Raw genomic sequence first — 6353 nt, forward strand, 5'->3', positions numbered from 1 at the left:
GGGAGGGTTTGTAAAACAATGAAAGAATTTTTCTTTTACTTTTCCAAGAGTGTACTGTACTAGAGGGGATGGTTGGGAGGGGAGAAATGTGCAACAATGAATGAATGGAAATCCAAAGTCTCTGTAAACTTTGACTGAAATTAATAATAAATTTAAATTAAAAAAGTTATGCAGTTAGAATCCATCAGATATTCTATAGGAATAAAAAATGTGATAGTCTGCTTGCCTAAATATAGCCTGGAAAAGCCTTTGAGCAGCTCATTTAACCCTGTCATACACTGTCTGAGTAGAATCAACTTGATATATACAGCATTTAACAGATATTCTAAACTAGCTGTCAGTTTTCCTTACTGTGATGTCTCATGCATTGCTGAGATACTGGCAGTTATGCCACCATTATTGTGAATACCTACATGGTGAACCATGGTAAATAGGTTTCAGTGAAACTTCTAGATTAAGAATATCTAAAAAACATGGAAGTTATGCCAAAAGTATTGTGAATACCTACATGGTGAACCATGGTAAATAGGTTTCAGTGAAACTTCTAGAATAAGAATATCTAAAAAAACATGACTGCCTATCCACTTTTGAAATAATGGGCTACAATAGTGAGAAATACTATGTGAAAAGTCTTAAAAGGTCCAGGAACCATCAAAAGAAGATGGAGGGACTCCCAGAGTCACTTTATTTAAAAAACAAAAGAGAAAAAAAAAAGCCAAAATTTAAGTATTTAAGGAACAAAATGTAAACAAAAGCCAATGATATTGTACACAAATGTTCATAAGAGCATTAGTCACCATTGCAAGAACATGAAAACTGCCCAGATGTCCAACCACAAACAAATTGATAGAGAAGTTATGGAACATTTATACAATGGAATACTATACAGCATACAAGAGCAGTCATTTTGTAAATTACTACCTAACTTGAGAGGGACTAGAGAGCATTATGGTGAGTGAACTAACTCTGTCCCACAAGAGCAAGCACTGTAAAAAACAATTATTGTAGAATAAGTATAAGGATCCGACGGGGAGAGTAGAAATAGAGGGGTGAGGAAGGGAGGGTAGGGAGTTAATCATAAGGTTGCACAATTTGATGGGTGGGTAGGGTGAAAGAAATGGGAAGGGTCTTTTGTAAAAAAACAATGTATTCAAAGTTTGTAAATGAATCAAAGTAACATTAAAAAGAAGAGGAAAGAAAGAAAATAAATAATGGTGTGTTGTTTTTTTTTTTAAATTAAAGCCAATGATATTGAAGGGGAACGTTCAAGCTACCATTGCCAAAAAACAATACAAGACAGCAGGCAATGATAGAATACTAATTGATGTGTGTCAAATAACAGATGCAACGCTGGTTTTGCTTATCAGTCTGAGCAAATTTGAAAGAAAGCTATCTAGTCAACTGACAGAAGCAATTCATATTTATTAACATTCTTGAGAAAGGTGAATATTAAAATTATGGAGCAATATCATTAACATCACATACAAGCAAAATATTACTGAAGATCATCACAAAATGTCTAGAGCAATAAACTGACAGAGAAATTCCAAAATTCAAGCTGGATTTAAAAGGGCCAGTGGCACCACGGATACCATTGCTAATGTCAGATGGATCTTTGAAGAAAGCAGAGAATACCAGAAGAATGTCTGCTTAAACCCTTTTGGCTATGCCAAGAAATTTGACTGTGTAGATTTTAACAAACTATTGCTAGGACTGAGAAGAATGTTCAATTATGCTTATGCAAAATATGTATCTAGACCAAGAAGTTATTGTCTGAACAGAGCAACAAGAGAGCACTTGATGATTTCAAACCAAGAGAAGTGTGTGTCAGAGCTGTATACTTTCTCTAGACTTTTGCAATCTGAATGCAGAACAAATCATTTGAGAAGTTGGACTTTATGAAGAAGAATATGATATCAAGACTGAAGGAAGAGTCATCAACAATTTGTTTTATCCATATGAAATCACCTTGCTTGGTGACAGTGAAGAGAACTTGAAGCACTTGCTGAAGAAGATTGGGGATAAGAGCCTTCAATATGGAATACCCCTCAGCATCAAGAAGACAAAAATTTACTCATCACTAGACTGGCATGCAACCTCATAATAGATGGAGAAATGATTAAAATTGTCAAAGGTTTCATTTTATTTGGTTCTACAATCAACACCCTTGGTACTAGCAGTCAGGAGATCAGCAAACATGTAATTTTAGGATGTTTACTGTCAAGTACCTCTTCAAAGTCCTGAAGAACAATGATATAATTTTAAAGATTAGGACGTGCTTGATTGAAACCATAGTCTTTCCAGTCACCTGCTATGTATATCTGAAAGCTGGGCAATGAATAAGGATGATAGAAGAAGACTTTTTATTTTTGAATTGTTATGTTGGAGAAGAATATTGAATATCCTATGGATTGCTGAAAAGAACTAGGTCTTGGAGAATGTGAAGCTTGAGTGATCCTTAGAGGTAAGACTGGCAAAGCTTCTTATTGTGTACTTTGGGCTTATTATTAATAGGGGCTATATTTGGAAAAGTGGAGTGTCAGTGAAGAAGATGATAACCTTAGGTAAAACGGATTGACATAGTGATTGCAGCAGTGGGCTCATGTGTGGTGGAGATGGTGAGGATGGTGTAAATATGTTGTTGTTGTTGTTATGTGCCATCAAGTTGCCTGTGACTCATAGCAATCCTGTGTACTTCCTTAAACCCTTCTTTATCCTGTGTCAATCTTATTGTCTCTAATACACCTACCCCCATTACCTCAGTCACTGAATCAATCCATCTCATTAAGGGTCTTCTTCTTCTGTGTTGTCCCTTCACTGTCCCAAGCATGATGTCCTCTCCAAGGATTTATCCCATTTTACAACATTTATAATATGTGTCAGATGAAGTTTCAGGATCCTTACCTCCAAGGAGCAGCCAGGTTTCACCCTCTCCAGGATTAACTTTTTGCTCTTCTAGCAATCCATGGTATATTCAACACTCTCCTCCAGCACTACATCTCAAAGGCATCAATTAGCCTTCTATCATCCCTAATTATTGTCCAACTCTCTGATGCATAGCAAATAATTTCAAAGAAAATGGATTGTATCAGGCACACTTTAATCTCCAGACTGACACTGTTGCTCCTCAGTACTTTGGAGAGGTCTCTGACAGCACTTTCCCAATGCAATTTGTCTTTTAATTTCCTGGTTGCTGGTACCAAGAGTGTTAATTGTAGAGCCAAACAAACTGAAGCTGTTGGAAATCTCAATCTCTACATCATCCATCATGATGCTGTTAATCAGCCCAGTGATGACAACCTTTAATTTCTTGATGTTGAACATCAACCATACTGAAGACTGAAGTCCTTGATACTTTACAGCAAGTGTTTCAGATCGTCCTTAGTTTCAGCAAACAGGGTTGTGTCATCTGCATAACACAGATTGTTGATGAGTCTACCTCCAATCTTGATGCCTCATTTCTCCTTAAAGAGCTCAGCCTCCTGGATAATCTGTTCTGCATACAGATGGGAAAGGTATGAAAATAGGACACACCCTTGATGTACACCCTCCGCAATTGGCATTCATGCAGTGTTTCCTTGCTCTGTCTGGTGACTGCCTCTTGTTTAAATATAAGTCACATTTAATTAGATAGCACATAACAACAATTATAAGAAGGACTGACCATCTTCTTCTGAAAAAAAAAAAAGGATCTCAAAAACCCTGTGAATAATATTGGAACATCACTGGACATAGTTCTGAAAGATTAGTCCATCAATTGCCAAGGCACTAATTATAGCAACTGGCTGAAATATGGTGAGGATTGTACAGGAAAGAGGAAGGTCTTGCTTGTTTCTTCACAGGGTCACTATGAGTAATATTTTACGCAACTGCAACTAACAACAATATGAATCATATAGGAACTGGGGTTCAATAAGTCTTAAAGCAGATTTACTATATTTGTAGCTTTACAGAATGTGTAATAATAAAACAAAAAGGATAAAACTATCCTTATAATACAATCTGATAAGTGCTACATGACAATATGGAAAGACGTGAATAATTTTGTCTGGATTGGAATTAGCAAATTTCTTATTTGATGAAATTTGGTGAAACAATGCTACAGTGACAAATTCAATTTATTTTCTAGAAGAGCAATGGTTTCTCTCTGGAGACTAAGGTGCATATGATACAGGTCATGGTCTTTGCAATCACTTGTTATGCATCAGAGAGCTGAACAATGACTAGGGATGATAGAAGGAGAATTGATGCTTTTGAGCTGTGGTGCTGGAGAAGAGTATTGAGGGTACCATGGACTGCTAAGAAAACAGACTCATCCTGGAAAGGGTTAAACTAGGCGGCTCCCTGGAGGCAAGGATTCTGAGACTCCATCTAACATACTTTGGACATGTTGTAAGGAGGGACTGGTCCTTGGAGAGGGACATCATGCTTGGTAGGGTGGAGGGACAACACAGGAGGGGAAGGCCCTCTATGAGGTGGATTGATTCAGTGACTGGGGTAATCGAGATGGGTGTATCAGAGATGGTGCGATAGGCACAGGACAGAGCAGAGTTTAGGGCTGTTGTACATAGGGTCACTATGAGTCATAAGTGACTCGACGGCACATAACAACAACAACAACAACAACAGCCAAGAAGGAGAGTTTGTGTGGTTAACTGATATCAATACACATTTCTGACATAATTACCCATGGATAAAATGTATAGCTTCATTTTTAACTATGTAATATGAAAATGCAAATTGAGTAGATTATTCCAATTGTGAACAAGGAACAACAACACTAGAGTTCCCATTCACATTACCTCTAATTCTAATAACTCTAATTCCAAATCACTCTGCTGTGATTTAAAAGATGCAATATTTTAGTCTATTTGAGAAGCAGCCAGACATGGATTGTTATGGATTGCATGTACTTTAAAAGAATCCAGCAGTTCTGTTCTATGTCTTATTTTCAAGGACAAGACTGAATTTCTAGTATTGTAGGTGTAAGTTGTCTGTAATATAAATATCTTAGATAAGTCTGGAATTTTACATTTTCAACTATACCAAAGTTTCTGCCCTGTAGTCTACTCCTAGTTATAGCAACTGTCCACTGAGTTTCTGAGAATATACATTTTAATGCAAGGTAATATGGTAATGTCTATCTTTCTTCAATGAATCACTCATGGATTTAAAACATAGGAAATGTACATAGTATTTAGATTAGCAGTAGCACAGTCTAAAAGCTATGACACAGAGCTCTTTGAACTTATATAACTTTCTAAAAAGTGTTATCATTGATAAACTGTCAGTATGACAAGATGTCATATCTCATTTTATACAGTTATAAAGATAATATTTCTTAATGTATCAATTTGCATTTTCTTTATATTCATGTAGAAGAAAAATGTTTAAAAGTAAAAATAGTTATTTTTTAGTTCTTTCTGTTCTAAACTGAAATTAGTGATGCCTTGATATAGATGAAATTTAGTTATGTTTCATTTGGATATTTCTTTTAAGAATGAACTATTTATAAGAGAAGAAGTAAATTGTGTTGGCAAGAACAAAGATAAAGAAAAACTGGAAACTATTCACTCTCTCTGGGATCAGAAAAGTGAGAAATTAGTGGAGTAAGGTGAAGGTTTCCCCTGAGATTGTTAACTTTCTAATCCCTAATATAGTGGAAATTGTTGAACTTTTTAGCAGAAGGCACGTGAGTAGGACATGAAAGAAGGGTATATTTATTCACTGAGACTTCTGCCTTTGGCCTATATCCCTGAAATATTCTTCCAGCATTCACAGAAATAGCTGTCTTTCAAGGAACATGCTACTTGAAAACCATACCATGAATGATAACCACAGCACAGACCGAGATTAGATTATATCCCAAATATTTTAGACAATATAAAATCCCCTTGATCTTTCTGTACCTCTGGAGAGAATTAGGACTACTCAAAAAATGACTAACAAAAAAATTTTCTGGATTGGTACTGTTAGGAAGAGCTACAAATTAAATATGATTTTAACAAAGTATTGCTATAATAGTAACAAATTTTAAAAAGCATAAAGACCATTTGAGTAGTGATTCCTTGAGAAAATTAGAATGTACATAACCAGAGCAATTTATAAACTTTAAGAAGAGAGGAAAATAATGATTAATCTGTCACAAGAGTAGCCATATTGATTAGGTATGTTGATTGGGTTAATTTCTTCTCCTTCCTTATTAATACATGCATGCACCTTCAGAAATTCCCCACATCCTTAGGTAAAGAAAGAAATGGTATTTTACTGAGTGGGATAAGAGATATTTATAATAAAAGACATCAACAGAGAACTACCAGAAATCCAGGCTGGGTTTAGAAAGGGTCGTGGTA

The sequence above is a fragment of the Elephantulus edwardii genome, unplaced genomic scaffold (assembly GCF_000299155.1).
Source record: "Elephantulus edwardii isolate Elephantulus edwardi_28Jun2011 unplaced genomic scaffold, EleEdw1.0 scaffold00203, whole genome shotgun sequence".
In the NCBI taxonomy this organism is placed as follows: domain Eukaryota; kingdom Metazoa; phylum Chordata; class Mammalia; order Macroscelidea; family Macroscelididae; genus Elephantulus; species Elephantulus edwardii.